An 18717-nucleotide genomic window follows, 5' to 3' on the forward strand; every position below is an offset into this window, starting at 1 on the left:
TAAAGGAACAAATTAAAATACTACTACAAATTATGATACCACACTTCTAAAACATGCCTCTCCATTTCACAGTCTTTTCTTGTGAAGATTGCAAAATAACTGAGTACACTCCAACTTTTATGCTTATGTGGGCCCTAGTATAAAACTGCTCCTCTGCCACACATACTGACTTGTTGAGGTACTATTTGATTTTTTTTTTTGTCTGTGAAGTCATCTCTAGTCACGTCTGTCCTTCTACAGATACTAGACACATTACACACTGTTTGTTCTGACTGATGCGGCCCAGGAACCGGCTCCTAAACGAGGTCTAAACATGTCGGACATCTTCTCTGAGAGGAACTGACTCCACTCATACTCCATGGTGTCTGCTGCACTTATGTCACCAGGTCTAGTTATGGAAGTAAGTCTAAGTCAAAATGGTTGAAACAGTACTCAAAGAAAGTTTTACCACCGAAAAAAAAATTCTGTTTGCAATAATATTTTAACAATGTGGTAACTGAAATCACGCTTGTCTGGTTCTGCTGAAAAAGAAAAAGAAAGCATAAAGAACATACAGAGCTGTAACAGTAACTCATTCAGTGTTTGACTTACTGGTCTTTGTTTATCGTACAAAATGGCCCAAACCATGAAGTAAAAGTCCTCATATAATCCCACTTTGCCCTCCGTAACTTCAAACACAAGGGGTTTCCTGCACAGGTTTGGTCTATTCAGGAAAAATGGTAGAATTTCAGCAAAGTCAGCTTGAGCACTGCAAAACCTAACCTCAGTGTTTTCAAAAGGAAGTGGGGTCGTGGTTAGAAGAGCGAACATGAAAACTAAATACTACAAGATTCAGTGTAATTGTTAAAAGTCATGTATCCACAAAATTTTCCCTTGTAATAAACTCTTAACAGCAACAGCACACCAATGACAAGCGCTGAAAGTCAATAATTTCTACACAAACATGGCCACCCAAACTGAACACATATGCTTATCTGTTCACAAAGTCTATAAATTACAGTGTCTCCCAAATGCACCATACAGAGATGTGAGAGCCCATAAAACATGTCATTAGACAGAGCCAGAGCAGGAGTTATGAGCACAGCGGCGACATGGAGAGTCATCACAACAACACATGAACGCAGACGCAGCATCCACTGACCCTGACCAACAACAGAGCAACAACAGAGGAGAGGGGGTTAAGGCCCCTCTTTACATGATAAGACCTCACAAGCTCTAATTTAATGGTTTGTTTTACTTTTTTTTTATTTCAGAAATGATAACACAAAGAATAATTGTTACTGTATTTAATAGGTGAACTGCATGATCACCTCACAGCAGACAGGTCCAGATGAGATGTTTGGGAAAGGTTACTCTGATCATAATGAACAAAAAACATTTATATGATGATTTTGGTGGGAGGGGCAATGAAGGCAGGATCTTTGTAGTGGCATAAACCCCTCATTCGGTCTTGCCCTGGTAGTAAACTTTTTCTTGCAGCTCTGAAAGTTGACGGTTGGCACTTGCAAGTTTCTGATTCAGGTTTGTGTTGTAGAGATAACAGCTTGTGAGCAGTAATATGATGTTATTGCTTGCTTTCTGTATCTTGGAGAGACCTTTTAACCTCTTTGAGCTCGCCAAGGTCATTCAGTTTTTCTTTCAGCTCTCAAACTTCACAAACGGCACTTGCAAGTTCCTGCATCACTTTGGGTTTGTCAGTCACAGATGTGTTGTAGCTATAATGGATTTCCTTGTAAGCATTGGTCTGATGATCTAGCTTACCTTTTGCATTTTTGGAGAATCCTTTTAACCTCTTTTAGCTCAAAGTTGGTCAGTCTCTCCTGGGCTTTCAGTCTCTGTTCTTGGGACTTATTCATAAGTTAAAACGGAGTCCTCATTATACAGTATAAGTGATTTCCACGGCTATTCCCATGGTTACTGCAGTGATTATGCAGATGACATCACAACATTTGGGATTTTAGCATTGAGGGACGATATTATATGAATGTCACTGGTGAGTAATGATATTTTCCCCTGGAAGAGATCAAAAGACATTTAAAATAGTCTGTTAAATGTAATAGCTCTAAGCAAGAATGTGGGCCCAAAGTCCTGATCCTGCTGTGAACAGAGGAGCTGACTCCAAATATTGAATATATTAAGCAGCGCTGTACTGTAGGATCTCCTAAAGGCCCTCTGTGTATGAGTGGGTATAATTACACACCATTTTTATTTAACATTTATTCTTAAAGGTCTTGTATTACATTTCTTCAGACAATTACCCAGTTGCAGACAGATATGAATAAAAACTATTCCATGGCTCGGTCTGTTCATTTGTTACATTTATCATCCTCTTTTCACATAGCATTTTTTTCATCCTTTCCTTACAAATTTTCACTGTAAAAGTTCACCAGACCAGTATTTACCACCCTGCGCACAGGTTTGCTCAGGTGGCGCCCTTGTCCTAGCCTGGGTGACTGGGGCAGGTTAAATGAATGTTAATGGCCAGTCCAGTACTCAATGTACCATACTGGAAAAGTATTTAGTATCTGCCATTTCTCCCAATACTCACTTTATGAACCCTTGACAAGGTCTAACATTTTGAAAAATAATCGTCAGTGACTCTCTGAAAAAAGACTTGCATGGGGGCAGAGTTGGGCCAGTTAAGACACTATTTTTCTGGGTGGAGCCTCTTTGTCCTTAGCCTGACCACACAGCCTCTCCGTGCTTTCTTTGAAATGTTGGATAGTTCCCTCAACACAGCAGATCAATTAACCATGTCAAACCAATCAAAGCCTTTTATCTGTTAAGTGTTATTCAAATGTGAACATTATCTCTTCCAAAATCTTTCTAAACAGTGTTTTGTGCTTCACCTGTTGATGCACCATCAGCCTGTGACTTCTAATGAAAGTATATTTGTGGTAGTTCATTTCTAAACTGCATGCATTTCTCTGAATGGTTGAGAAATTCTCCTATTTCCTCTAACGCCCAAATTTAGTATCTGGAACCCTTATGTGAATAACCACAAGAAGAATGAATGGGCAGTGATATTCGGTATTTGCAGTGATGATACTTTCCTAGAATAGCCATACTTGTCACTTTCTCAGCTCCGGGTCAGAAGAGGAGTGTCTGCAGGTCTCTTGTGCACAAACATCCTGCATTAGTCCAGAGTCTGATTGGAACACAGCTTCATCAACACAATATTTGTAAATGAATTGGTCCAAGGCCTCAGAACATGTGCCAGAACACTGGAGATGTTTAGAGCGCTCTGATCCAATTGGCCGGCCGTATGGGAGACAGCGCGCTGATGACTTGCACATAGACAGCATTGTTGAAACATTTGGAACATGTGGGTACTGTGCAAGTTGAGGCATCTCCAGACTTTTTTGCACCATTCCTATTGCCTGCCATAGCATAATTCAAATTTAAGCCAAAATGAAACCATTCCAAACTCTAAAGCAAGAATCTTGAGCTTTTTTGGGGGAAAACCCTAATAATCATTGTTTTCTTGCACAGGCTTTAGCTAAGTGAACTCTTATGCCCCACTTCTTCTATTGTTTCACTTGCAGCCACATGTTGCTCTTTGATTTGTATGGAGAACGCAATCAAAAGTCATAAAACTGAGTGACAAAGGCCTAAAATAACACTATAAAGGATTTTGAGTTTAAATATGTGTTTAAAGGGGCCACAATACACACATTTTGATCCATGTTATAATGTTGTCTCTTCTTAAAAACATACCTGCAGTTGTGTTTTGTTTCATATCATTCACACATGTTTAACACACAAACCCTGTATATTTAGCCTTCTTCTCTCAAACACTCTGTTCCACCTTGTGATGTCATGAGGCAATACAGTGCTCCACTGTGCTTTTAATCTCCGTACACCCTCACTAGAGTCATTTCAATAAATTCAGCCCTGGAATTGCCAATCTCTACTGAACCAAAGGTAAATGGTAACTGTTAACTTGAAAACTACAGCTTCAGACAGACTAATAATAAAGTGTTACTCAAACATGTGTGAATGAAACAAAACACAACTCCAGGCATGTTTTTGATGAGGTAACAGTATTATAGCATGTCTAAAAGTTCACAAGAGTCAATTTTGCGTATTGCGTAGTGTATGTATTATATTATAAATCCACTCTTGATGAGACAAACTGCACTAAAAAACCAACACAAGGAAGCCTTCTACAACAAACCAGTTTCTGGGAGTTGCCAAGCGGCCAACCTCAAATATGCACAATTAGCAAATCCTCCAGTTTAGTATTTCTGAAAATTTTACTTTCCTTTAATAAGATGACTTGCAAATTGCCAATAGTTAGACCACTGTATAGTAAAAGTAGTAGTAAGTCAATATAACAGCACTGTATGGCATTAACGTACGTTGCACCTTACCTGTATAATTTGTTGTTTTTATTGTAACTAATTAGGTTTCATTTATAAAATTATTATTCTATCTATCTGTCAAAAACATGTTGATGTAATGCGGTCTGTTTAATTTGCGTAGCCAAATTCCACATTCAAGATTATTTATAGAAAATAATCAAATCAAAATAGCTACACATTGAATAGGGGAAGAGAAATAGAGACCTTATTCTCCGTCTGTCTTAAATACCATTCCACAGATGAATTTCATTTCTGGTCCAAAGCTGATGTGTCCAAGAATAACAAAATGGCAAATGTGTCCAACACAAAAAAGAATCCTCCCCTTTCCCTCTATACCAGCCCTTCACAAATTCATACCAGCTCATGTTGAAAGCGGAGTACAAACCCACTATTCGGCTAATGTTGTCATAATCTATAAACACTAAATCATTTACAATTAGCTAGATTCAGGCCTGTTGCTGAACTCAAACAAAGGGGTACGTTAAGGACACTAATCAAAGCAAGATCCCTCTAGAGTCATCTTGCGTTGGCCTGGTCCAAACTTTTTAAACTAATGTCAAATAATTCATCACTTAGTTCTACAAAGTCAAAGGTGCTAGAGGAACTACAAAGGTCTTGGATTAGGTTTCATGTATTATGGGCTTTCTGACATATCCATTTGACACACTATACCCCAAAGACTGTCAAGCGTTGGCATAGTCATTTAGCAGGTAAAAACAGAACGCTGCCTGTGTCACAGATAGGCAACTTACATAGCACCTGATCGTACATGCAACCCACATGTAGAGATGTGGTTACACGGTCGACGGTGCTCCAGGGAACTATGGGCAATTAATGACAGAGTCGGTGTAGCAAAAATCTGTCCCTGATTTGTCCCAGTTTGACCTTTCGCTGCTTAGTTGCCATAGTGATTGGTTAATTTCGTTCGCTTCAAATGATTGGTTTGTTCCCCAGGGCAACAAGGTGGACTTTGGACAGGGCATCAATGCACAGAGCACAGGGGCAGTAGGAGGAGCAGCACACCGGGGTTTCACATGGGTACAATTACACACCAAAGAGGAGGCCTTGTCCTACCTTTGCTCTATGACCTAAGGGCCCACCTCCCCCATTAACAAATACATCCATCTATGTCCACACATCTGCACATCTCGCACAGAGTTTGCAGTAGAGGGCAGTGCCAGTGTCTGTGGGGACCTCTGGGGCAGAAACACAGTGAGAGCGTGGCCTGTCCAGCACATTTATCTACTTGTGGTATATTCTAAATTTCAAAAGGTACTATGACTAAGCTCCGTTATTGTGGTAGTTGTGGTAAAATTTGTCAGTCTGTGCAAATATCCAGGTACATGGACTGAGACGACGGGGCACTGCTGACTGCACTGTCTTTAGATGCTCTCATTAATAACTTGGTTATCTTATGTGCCACACTTTACTAATCAATCTAAATCTACCACAGGCACAGGGTTCAGAGCCTATCAGGAGAGAAGATAAAGAATGTGTCCATTTCAGAGGTATTCACTGGGACACAAAGGCAGTCTATGGGCAGTGACCTCAGGCCTGAGCTCAGCAGGTAGTGACAAATGAGCTGACAGTTAATCCGTCCTGAGGTGGGCTCAGAACAGAGCCTGTTTGTGACAACAGGAAGTAAGAATGCTGCAGTGTGATCACATTAAAAGACACATATGCATGAATGCACACATGCACATACCTCTAAACATGTCCGGACGAGGTTCCTGAAGCAGAGCATGATGGGAAAATGGTGGAAAATAAACAAGTGGTATGTCAAATGTGAGGTAGAGGGTCGTGTGCCAGTCACTGTGATACTGAGTTCTGAAGTGCTCCACTGGGCCGCTGCATCTGGGACACTAGGTCATTGTTGGACCTGCTGCTCCCCCGCCATCTTGTGATGGTCAGTTTTTCTGCAGTGGTCCTTGTTAACAATCTGAGGGTGAATGCAGTGCATTGTGGGATTTTCCCCAGTCTGTGGTGTCTTTCTGGAGCACACTCAAATGAAGTCTGACGCCATGAGGCCAACTCACCAGACCACACTGACCTGATTCACTAGGGACTAGTGCCAAGAACCCCCTGTACGCAGGATCTACACTACCTCACCAAAACTGTGAGAGCTCAGAGCAACTGCAAATGACAACATCATGAAAAGACTAGACCTCTATAAAGAGCCATGATGATGTGTCGTTTGGTGAGAGCAAGTGTGAGAAAGTCACACTTCCATCAAGTTTGAATGTGGAAAACCTCACAGTCCTGCACAGCACAAAACACACCATTTTTCAGACAAAAAAGGCCACAAGAAAAAATGTTGAAGACTTTGACTTTGCAGTTTAGGAGAGACAATAAACAAAAGAAACAGGACTGACTCAATTCAAAACAATGGCACTAGACCACAGCCCTTGGAGTCAAATGAAACACTTTGTACATTAAACCCTTATGAGAGGAGCTTATCCCTGCAGCAGTACAGGCGGGGGAATATAGGAGTAGATTTTTGCTGCTAATAACACCAAAATGTCCCATAACGTCTCAGTTCATTGGCCCGGGTTATGGATCTACAGCGAGATGCTTAGTAGAACGTTTAAAATGCAGCACATGCAAATTACTATCGAACTGAAAAGTGGAGGCAGTGAGGTTTATTATGAGACTGATTGAGTCTTGTGTGTTCCTCCATTATGCAGGAGAGACAGCATGAGTCTCATCACAGCCAGTGGGACATATAAGCGATTAGGCAGCAGTAGAGGTGGGTAGAGTTAGATACTGTGTCTACTTCAATTGTGCTAAAGTTATATAATAAGGCTGCATGGTTGTGAAATAAACAAAAAATGCAAGTATAACAATCACAATCACACACTATTCACCACACTGATTTAAAAAGTTTACCATTATTCTGATGTTTTTCTGGCCAAATACCTGAATTTGTGCCTTAAAACATAAATCTTCTATCCACGTTAATTTACCTGTAGTCAAGTAACATTATTTTTAAGAATTTACTAAATGTTTTGTACACTCTCCCTCCTATATGCAGAGGTAACACTCAAACCCAAAGCACCTTTGCCTGACAGAGGTAATGATAACAGGAAGTGAGATGAGTTTACAGCGCTGCCCTCTGGCCCTGCAGCAGCCCATCACCTCCTTTAAAAAGGCCCTCATATAAACAGCCTCTCTGAGCCTATTAAACACACACTACATTAGGCTTGAGCTGCACAGAACAATGTAAACACAGCTGGTTTAGGGTACTAGAGCAGGGGCAAAGGCGGGGCGGTGGGCTATTCCTGCCTCTTCCTGGGAGTCAACGGCATCACCACTGCAAGTACAGATGCAAGACTCTTCAGCTAAATACAGGAAGGCGTGGGTAAATAAGACACTCTTTTGAAAACAACTCCTCTCTCCAAGCTTCAGTTTGGGTTTGAGATTCAGACGAGGGTCAAAATGTTTCAAAACAGGGAAGTTTGGAGGAATGCATGAACTAAAATTCGGAGAGAGCAGTGCCTCCAGTTAGCTTCACCCTCTCAAAGAATGTTGTTGATATCAGCTGAAAGGTATCAACCAACCCAGGGTCATCTCTGGTGTTGAGTCAAAAGGGTTAGCCAAACAAATATACCTTTATTTTCATTATATGATATGATTGAGACTGTTTAAATGCATTTAAGATGAGGATGAATACACAATACCAGAAACACAGAGTATACATAAATAGACATCAGAGAGTTTAAAGGCCAGATATGACAACTGTTACTGAGAAGAGACAGAATCCCCCGTCTCCCAAAGCCAGTGACTTCTCTCAAATGGACACAACATTCACGGCTGGAGGAGAGGAGAGAAGAGGAGGGGAGTCAGTCCAGGTCAGTCCCACATGTAAAGTCATTAAACAGTAGGGATCTGCAGGAGGTCAGAGCCAGACATCTGAGGCCAGTGCCCTCGAGTCATTTACACCCCTCTGTTACAATGTGTCTTCTAAGGACCATCAGTGGGGGGCAGCAGAGAGGCACAGGAGCTGGTGGGACAGACTACACACCCCAGGGAACAGCCCAATTACAGCCTAAGCTCCCTGTCTGTCTGTGGCATGCAGCTCAGATAAGATGAAAGTCACCAATATGAACTTTTTTTTTGCTTTTGTCATCAATATGAAGAAATGATCCAATCCAGATGCTTATGAGAGACGATGGTGAATGTTAGTACTGTTGGTGATGTTGTGTGGTATGGCTAGGACTAAAGGTAAGTGACAGAAAAGACAGTCTACTGACAAAGTGCAGACGACAAAGCTTGAGTGTGTCCAGAGAGGTCAAAGGTCACAAGTTTGACACTGTACCAGGGGTTAATGGAGGTTGGGGTCAGTAGATGTCAACACAGAGATACCAACAAACTAACAAGCAGGCTTTGGAGATAATGGGCTACATAATCAGATTACATATGGCAAGTGAAGCAACTATTCAACCATTTCATCTTATTAAACATGGTAGGTTTACCAAAGCTTCTATAACCCTCCATCCATTCATCCATTTTCTTCCGCTTATCCGGGGCCCGGGTCGCGGGGCAGCAGTCTAAGCAGGGACTCCCAAACTTCCCTCACCCCAGACACGTCCTCCAGCTCCTTCTGGTGGGACCCCAAGGCGTTCCCAGGCCAGCCGAGGGACATAGTCCCTCCAGTGTGTCCTGGGTCTTCCCCGGGGCCTCCTCCCGGTGGGACATGCCCATAACACCTCCCTAGGGAGGCGCCCAGGAGGCATCCTGAGCAGATGCCCTAGCCACCTCAGCTGGCTCCTCTCAACGTGTAGGAGCAGCGGCTCTACTCCGAGCTCCTCCCGTGTGACTGAGCTCCTCACCTTATCCCTAAGGGTGCGCCCAGCCACTCTGCGGAGGAAACCCATTTCGACCGCTTGTATCCGCGACCTTGTCCTTTCGGTCATTACCCAGAGCTCATGACCATAGGTGAGGGTAGGAACGTAGACTGACCAATAAATCGAGAGCATCGCCTTCCGGCTCAGCTCCTTCTTCACCACAACGGACCGATACAGCGACCGCATCACTGCAGACGCTGCACCGATCCGCCTGTCAATCTCATGCTCCATCCTTCCCTCACTCGTGAACAAGACCCCGAGATACTTGAACTCCTCCACTTGGGGCAGAGACTCACCACCCACTCGGAGAGGGCAAACCACCTTTTTCCGGTCGAGAACCATGGCCTCGGATTTGGAGGAGCTGATTCTCATCCCAGCCACTTCATACTCGGCTGCAAACTGCCCCAGTGCCTGCTGCAGGTCCTGGCTCGATGAAGCCATCAGGACAACATCATCCGCAAACAGCAGAGATGAAATCCTGTGGTTCCCGAACCAGACCCCCTCCGGCCCCTGGCTGCGCCTGGAAATTCTGTCAATAAATATAATGAACAGAACCGGTGACAAAAGGCAGCCCTGGCGGAGTCCAACATGCACCGGGAACAGGTCTGACTTACTGCCGGCAATGCGAACACAGCTCCTGCTCCGGTCATACAGGGACCGGACAGCCCTTAGCAAAGGGCCCCGGACCCCATGCTCCCGGAGCACCCCCCAAAGGACACCACAAGGGACACGGTCGAATGCCTTCTCCAGATCCACAAAACACATGTGGACTGGTTGGGCAAACTCCCATGAACCCTCGAGGACCTGATGGAGAGTATAGAGCTGGTCCAGTGTTCCATGACCAGGACGAAAACCACACTGCTCCTCCTGAATCCGAGGTTCGACTATTGGTCGGATTCTCCTCTCCAATACCTTGGAATAGACCTTGCCGGGAAGGCTAAGGAGTGTGATTCCCCTGTAATTGCAACACACCCTCCGGTCCCCCTTCTTATACAGAGGGACCACCACCCCGGTCTGCCATTCCACAGGTACTGTCCCCGACCGCCACGCGATGTTGCAGAGACGTGTCAGCCAAGACAGTCCCACAACATCCAGAGACTTGAGGTACTCGGGACTGATCTCGTCCACCCCCGGAGCCTTGCCACCGAGGAGCTTGCTAACCACCTTGGTGACTTCAGCCAGGGTGATGGACGAGTCCGCCTCCGGGTCCCCAGACTCTGCTTCCTCCTCGGAAGACATGACGGGGGGATTGAGGAGATCCTCAAAGTATTCCTTCCACCGCCCGACAACATCCCCAGTCGAGGTCAGAAGCTCTCCACCCGCACTGTAAACAGCGTTGGTGAAGCACTGCTTCCCCCTCCTGAGGCGTCTGACGGTTTGCCAGAATTTCTTTGAGGCCGTCCGATAGTCCTCCTCCATGGCCTCCCCGAACTCCTCCCAACCCCAAATTTTTGCCTCTGCAACCGCACGAGCCGCAGCACGCTTGGCCCGCCTGTACTCATCGGCCAGGAGCCAACAAGGCTCGATAGGACTCCTTCTTCAGCTTGACGGCATCCCTTACTTCCGGTGTCCACCACCGGGTTCGGGGATTGCCGCCGCGACAAGCATCGCAGACCTTACGACCACAGCTACGAGTGGCCGCATCGACAATAGAGGTGGAGAACATGGCCCACTCAGAGTCCATGTCTCCAACCTCCCCCGGGATCAGGGAGAAGTTCTCCCGGAGGTGTGAGTTGAAGACCCCTCTGACAGAAGGCTCTGCCAGGCGTTCACAACAGACCCTTACAATACGTTTGGGTCTGCCAGGTCTGTCCGGCTTCCTCCTCTGCTAGCGGATCCAACTCACCACCAGGTGGTGATCGGTTGACAGCTCAGCCCCTCTCTTCACCCGAGTGTCCAAGACACACGGTCGGAGATCAGATGACACGACAACAAAGTCAATCATCGACCTCCGGCCTAGAGTGTCCTGGTGCCACGTGGACCGATGGACACCCTTGTGCTCGAACATGGTGTTCGTTATGGACAAACTGTGACTAGCACAGAAGTCCAATAACAAAACACCACTCGGGTTCAGATCAGGGAGGCCGTTCTTCCCAATCACGTCCCTCCAGGTGTCACTGTCATTACCCACATGGGCATTGAAGTCCCCCAGGAGAACAACGGAGTCCCCAGTCGGTGCACTGTCTAGTACTCCTCCCAGGGACTCCAAGAAGGCCGGGTACACTGCACTGCTGTTTGGCCCGTAGGCCGACACGACAGTGAGAGACCTGTCCCCGACCCGAAGGCGCAGGGACGCGACCCTCTCGTTCAATGGAGTGAACCCCAACACGAAGCGGCTGAGCTGTGGGGCAATGAGCAAGCCCACACCAGCTCACCGCCTCTCCCCGCGGGCAACGCCAGAGAAATGGAGAGTCCAGCCCCTCTCAAGAAGTTGGATTCCAGAGCCCAAACTGTGCATGGAGGCGAGGACGCTCAACCTCCCGCACAAGCTCAGGCTCCTTCCCCCCCAGCGAGGTGACATTCCATGTCCCCAGAGCCAGTCTCCATGTCCAGAGATCCGGTCGTCGAGGCCCCCGCCTTCGACTGCTGCCCAGATCTTCATGCATCGGCTCCTTACGGATCCTCTTGCGGGTGGTGGGTCCACATGAGGACGGCCCCACATCACTCCTTCGGGCTGAGCCCGGCCGGGCCCCGTGGGGAAAGGCCCGGCCACCAGGCGCTCTCTGTCGAGCACCCACCCCAGGCCTGGCTCCAGGGTGGAGCCCCGGTAACCCAGTCCGGGTGACGTAGCTTGCCTTGATTTAATCCTCTTCATAAGGGGCTTCTGAACCGCTCTTCGTCTGACCCGTCCCCTCTGTTTGCCATGGGTGACCTTACCAGGGGCATGAAGCCCCCGACAACATAGCTCCCAGGATCATTCGGGCACTCAAACCCCTCCACCACATTAAGGTGGCGGTTCAGGGAGGGGTTCTATAACCCTGTTTTATGTATATGTGTTAGAAACAAGTAATTATGCCTCAAAGAAAAAAGCTATTCAAAGTAAAGTGTTTATTCTTTCAATATATAGTTAAAGCAGATCATGACATGTACACCTTCCTGTCTGTAGTCATCTCAGACCATAGTGCTAGCAGACCAATTCATTTAAGCAGCTGGTCGTGATATTTACTTAAGACATTATCTTACCAATAATTACATAAAGTCTAATAATTGTTGGCACTATTCAGAATTTGTTAGTTAAATTTCACAGTCAAGGACATCACTTGTGTTTTTACTGCTCTAATGTTTAAAATAGCATTGAGAATTTGAATGAGCTTCTCCAAATCTGAGGTCATGGTTCTCAACCTGAAAAAGGTGGCTGCATCAAGTGGAGGAGTTCAAGTATCTAAGGGTCTTATTCATGAGTGAGGGAAGGATGGAGCGTGAGATTGGCAGGTGAATAGGTGCAGCGTCTGCAGTGATGCAGTTGCTGTATCAGACTGTTGTGGAAAAGAAGGAGCTGAGTCGAAGGGCAACGCTCTTGATTTACCGGTCAATCTACATTCCTACTCTCACCTGTGGTCATGAGCTTTGGGTAATGACTGAAAGGACAGCTCCTCACCCTCATCTCATTTTGACTGCTTGTATTCTTGATCCTCAGTCACACAGGACGAGCTCAGAGTAGAGTCGTTGCTCCTCAATATTGAGAGGAGCCAGCTGAGGTGGCTCGGACATCTGTTCACGATGCTTCCTGGACATCTCCCTAGGGAGGTGTTCCAGGCATGTCCCACCGGGAAGAAGCCCCGGGGACACGCAGGACACGCTGGAGGTATCATGTCTCTCAGCTGGCCTGGGAACGCCTTGGGGTCCCACTGGAGGAAGTGTCTGGGGTGAGGGATGTCTTAGAGTCCCTGCTTAGACTGCTGCCCCTGCGACCCAGCCCCAGATAAGTGGAATAAAATGGGTGGATGGATGAGAATTTGAATATTCGATAAAAACTAGACAGGAGACTTGGCTCTTGGGAGCAGGGAGCAGACAGTGCAGTGCTGTGACTAGTAATAAAGCCAGAGCCTGAATGTTTGCAGACTCATGAACTGGTAATCCCAGCAGAGTGGTGCCACAGGGCAGTGACATACGCTGAAATGCCCCAAATCACTAATGCAAGACAGGAAAACCGACAACCACAACATTTGTAATAATAATAATAATAATAATAATAATAATAATAATAATAATAATAAAAATCCCACACCAATCCAGCCTCACACAAAAATAAGATGTGGGACTGATTACTTGTGCTGGCTAGATTACACCAGGAAGAAGTGTTGTGATACTAAAATTTCAAACAAAATTGTGATGTTTTTATTACGTCTCCACTTACTATTTCCATGGAAATATTGTTCCTTTTAATATAATATTCTACAGTATATCACAACACTTACCAATCCCCATGGGGAATGTTCTGAAGTATGGCTTTAATTATCTATTTCTATGGAATCATGAAGGTGATGTGCCACCTCCAAAAAACCTGGTGTAAAATATCTAATATTGAAAATATAGTACACTCTAAATCAAACTCATACCACACAAATAGTTACAGTTCATCATATTCTACTTTCAGGTTTTCTCTGTAGATAGAATTGATTCAGTAGGCCTATGTATCTAGTTATTTTTACGACATTTGGGTCCTGTACTGGCTTAGAGAAGGTTATATAAAGGCCATGTTATGTTCTGGGAAGTGGTGAAAGGGTGACTGTTGAATTTCGCCTCCGTCTAGAAAACGTGAATGCATCAAGTGACACTTTCTCTGGAGCTCACCCAAACTCTCCTCAATCTGACCCATTCAGAGCCAAACCCAAAGCCCCAGACACCAGGACACCCAGCAGGAGGTCCGGGATTGGTGCAGGCCGGGTGGCAACGTCTGCCAAAGAGGAGTCTGAAGCAAGTCAATGGTTAGACGAGGCATAAAAGAGAAATACAGATTAAAGCCAAATACTATGTACACAGTATACATTTAGATAATTTGAGAGTTTTATTTGGCATGTAATAATTAAAAAAAAAAACTATTGGTCATGATTAAAATTAACACAATTATTAAATTATTATTATATTTTTATTGTGTATATACATGTAATTAAAGCAACACTGTCGTTTGTGGCGATATTGTGTCACCTGCATGATTCCATGGAAATTGAAAGTTAAAGTATGCTCCATGGAGACAGAAGAGTTTTATTCCATACTGTGGAATATCTAAATATAGTCAAAGGAACAACATTTCCATGGAAACAGGCAGGCCAAATAAGCATCAGTTCTGTGGAGACAGAAGCTTGCTCACAGTAAGCACAAATGTTTTTCTACATTTTGAAATGAAATAGGAACATAAAAAACAAACAAAAACATGCTTTTATTTTAGTCTAATTTTTGGCTAAATAGTTACACAATGGCTTTAAATAAAGTGAATTAATGCTTAATAATTGTGCCTTTTGATGTAATTCTTGGTCAATAGGTCAGAATAAGACAGCTCTTTCAATATACCTACATAAATAATGCAGGAAACATGAAAAAGGCTAAATGCCTTGGGAAAGCTTTGATTTGTTCTTAAAGTTATTCAGTGTGTTCCTCTATACGTCTTTCCAACCAACGTGTTGCAATAACAAATAAATACAAAATATTAGTGTAATCCAACTGTCAACAGAACGTGCCTAATAGCACAAACTGCTGTGCCTTGCATATTTTCAGTGAATGTAAAGAGCACCTCACATCATCATCATCAAATCCAGACGAGTGTGGTCCTTGAACTTAATTGCCCCAGTGCCCACACCCAGAGCTGGTCAGGGCTGGATTCAGGTCTGAAAGAAGCCCCAGTGTGGACCAGGCTCCAGGTCTAGACCCGAACCACAGCGGCCCTCACACACTCAGGCTGCACAAACAGTCTGACCACCCCCCCACCAGAGCCATCTCCAGCCACCACCATCTTCTACTAATGTCATTAACTTTGTCCACATCGAGCCAAACTGAAAAACTCATATGAAATTAAATAAACAGAGAGGGCACAGAGGACACACTACTCATTTCCCCTAATACCCCCATAAAAGTCAATTGCAAATACAAACTCGTATGCTGCACTTAAGGCCCTGGAATGTGATTTATGAAGAATGTCTGATTTAAGCCAATTACTATGCAGCACTGGTGGTCAAAATAACTGCAATATATTATGATGGATACAGATGAAAAGGCCTGAGGACACTACTCCACATGAGACAAATAGACCTTGCTGAACAGTTGCCATGCCATTTTCAATTAGATATAGTTACAGGTACATAGGGGATAAGTACGAGTTTTTGCATATGTTTAAAACCATAACTTAGGGAGACCAGATTTTCAGAATTAAAAACAGGGACAGACTCGGGTTGGAATGATGAGTATGCATAAAAGTGTGAAAAGATTGCGTAACACCCCTTAACTGGGACTGTCCCGGATAAACAGGGACGTCTGGTCACCCTACCATAATTGACATTCTTCTTTAATTCAGTGAGTTTCAATAGGCTCTTTGCACAGTAGCACGCTAGCTAGCTCACTGTGTCTCAAAGCTAACAGCCACTTTTATTAAAATCTGAAAACATACCCGGAAAACTACCCAATTATTTTATATGTATATTACTTTCGTTTGTGGTGTTGTTTTTATGCTGCCTGATCTTTAAATATTTATTCATTTTATCATGACTTGGCAAAAACCTCATAAAGATAAAACTAGACAGGAAGTAGTGACGCTAACAGTGAGGATGCCGGGCGCTGCATGGTTTTCTACGTCTCCAACCACCAATTACACTAAAACATAGTCACTTTCTCACTCAGTCAGTCCTGCAGCTAGGTGAAGTGTCTTGCCCATGGAAACAGCAACAGTTAGCATTACTGATAAAGAGAATCAAACTGTTTCTTTAGTAAAATGTCTCTATTAATTCAGTGAGTTCCCACCACCCTGTATTACATTAGGAAACACACTACTTATTATGTGGATCAGTTGAGTTCATATATCTGTTTTTGGTCCACATGGCAGAGGAAACTAAACCATGTCGTTCCAATCAGACCTGTAGCACTTATATTAAAAGTATGAGCAGACAACACAGAAGGAGGAAAGGATTAACGTGGAGTCTTGGAGTAAACAGACAATAGCCCTGCAGTGGTGTTTTTATTGAAGTGAACAGTGTCTGTCCCAGGAACAGCTTTATGAGCTTGTTTTTAAATTCACATTTGGCACAGGACAGTGCTGTTTTTTCAACATTTTCTGTAATAAGATCTACTCCTGTCATACTGCCTCTTATACAATACTCATTAATGGAAATATGCAAAGTCTTCAAATAGTTAAGGATTTTGTTTTAATATTAACGTTATCTACTTTTACTGCTTGTTTGTCACTCTGTTTTATGAGTGGGTTGGGAACCGTCCATTTCCAGAGGGCATGATTGACAGACAGTATAACCAATCAGAGAGACACATGGGCCATTCTGGTAAAAACAAACATGGAAGTTTAGAAGTAAAAAAGGAAAAAACACAACATAGAGGAAACAGAAAAATCAAAGCACCAAACTCTTATTAATCTCAGGTAAAATAAGTGATATATTTTGCTCTGAATTACACAAGAATTTTTCGAGAGGCGACATGTGTAACAGACATGTGCTACAAATTAGTGGCTGTGGTTGGACCGTCCCACATTAGGATGGAGGTTTTTCACACTGTTTTTCACACTGATTTATGGCTTCTGGATTCAAGCAGAATGTACAATGCACTGGCTGGTCAGGCAAGTATAAAGTATAAATATTTGTCAGCTATAATCATATATTCATCCCTCCTGTTTTTATTGTTTGTTTGACATGAAGCTTTACAATAAAAATGATTAAGTGTGTTTGTCATGGTAAAGTGCTATACTTATTTAATGATATGTCCACTGCTAAGAGCTGAGAGCACATCATGCTCGGGCTCCCCGTTTCATATTGGGTGCAATTCAAAATGTTATTGATTGTGTTTGCATGTCTGCGCTCTATGCGTCCACTTTATTTGAGGGAGTTAGTGGAGCCATATACTCCATCCAAAGCCCTGAGGTCAGCTGACCAGCTCCTTCTGCTGTGCCCAAGGCCAGACTAAAGACCAGGGGTGACAGAGCCTTTTCTGTGGCAGCGCCCAGACTGTGGACCGGCCTCCCTCAGTCTGTCAGATCCTCAAAGTCTTTAAGGCAGTTTAAGACAAGACTAAAGAAGCACCTCTTCTCCTTGGCGTTTAGTTCCAGCTCGACAGGATATCTTAGTGTTTTATTGTTTTACTTTTCTTTGCCTGTGTGTTGTGTTTTCTGTTTTTTGTTGAATTCTGTGCAAAGCACTTTGGGCAGCTTAAGATGTATTTTAATGTGCTGTATAAATAAAATTCAACTGAATTGCAATGTGGCCAATTAAAATTAAATATTTCAGAGCAAGAAAAGTTAGAAACTAGGCATCATCTTAATTACAACTGGAAATGTATTCCAAAGCAGACCTTGAGTTATGTGTACTTGAGACCCAGCCACATCGCGGCACCCGTGCACATCCGCCTCTGTCCACCCCCGTAAACTAGTCCTCAGCCAAAACTCAAAACCTCTAAACAACATGATGAAAATTTGACATTTTTTTCTCTCCTGTTTACGGGATCTAAATGTTTTTCTTTCAAACACAACTGACCTTGTTTATGAAGGAGTGGAATCTGCGTTTTTTCCCTGTCTCTGTCAGTTTAACACAACATTTTGGCCCACTGGCAACACAGCAAACCACAAGCGCCCATTTACCTGCTGCACGCCGGTCATAAAGTGTTTACCCAAGGCAAAGATGTGAAAGAATAATTACATGTTTAATCACAAATTAGGTCAACATGTAGCTCCACCACAAACTGATTAGTACCAAAAGTATGTCAGAGCTGTTAATGCTGCTCCTATAGTTTATATACTGTGGCTTTTTAAAATGTGAGTAATAACTGCCAGTGTAAATATACTCTCTAGATTCTGTGTTTGAGTTGTTGTAAATAAGAATAAAAGCCAGTGAGATACACTTTACAATGTATTGGACAAAGCTGCATGAAATGTATGCCTCTGATGTCCAAAAGTTGCAGACATTATTACAGAAGGGTAGAGTTTTTCATGGCGTTCTTGGCAGCACAAGTCAATGGGAGGTGTAGCCAATAAATACTGCTGTCTTTTGCAGATTTATGTGACCCATAATAGGAAAACCAATGCAGCATTCCCACCAATAAAGTTTACTAATTTGAACAGTTTTTAGAATGTGATGAAGAAAAGCTTACCACTGTCGGATTGAGAATGATATTTGTTTTAAATATCTGTTGAAATAAAAACGAAGATGGAAATATTTCTAAAGCAAGACCCACAATTTTTCATTTGTGAGACTATAAACTTTTTCACTATTACCATGCGTTTGCTAGACTACTCCAATGTAAGACTTGCCAAAATAAATATTCGCTGTAATTATTATGATTCAAGATGCATATTTCAACAA

General features: G+C 43.7%; 1 protein-coding gene across 1 annotated transcript in view; it reads right to left on the reverse strand.

The window, feature by feature from the left end:
• Positions 1-18717, reverse strand: part of scfd2 (sec1 family domain containing 2) — a 125722-nt gene that overhangs the window by 85089 nt on the left and 21916 nt on the right. The window lies entirely within an intron of this gene.

Source organism: Periophthalmus magnuspinnatus, chromosome 4, assembly GCF_009829125.3.
Source record: "Periophthalmus magnuspinnatus isolate fPerMag1 chromosome 4, fPerMag1.2.pri, whole genome shotgun sequence".
Classification (NCBI taxonomy): Eukaryota; Metazoa; Chordata; class Actinopteri; order Gobiiformes; family Gobiidae; genus Periophthalmus; species Periophthalmus magnuspinnatus.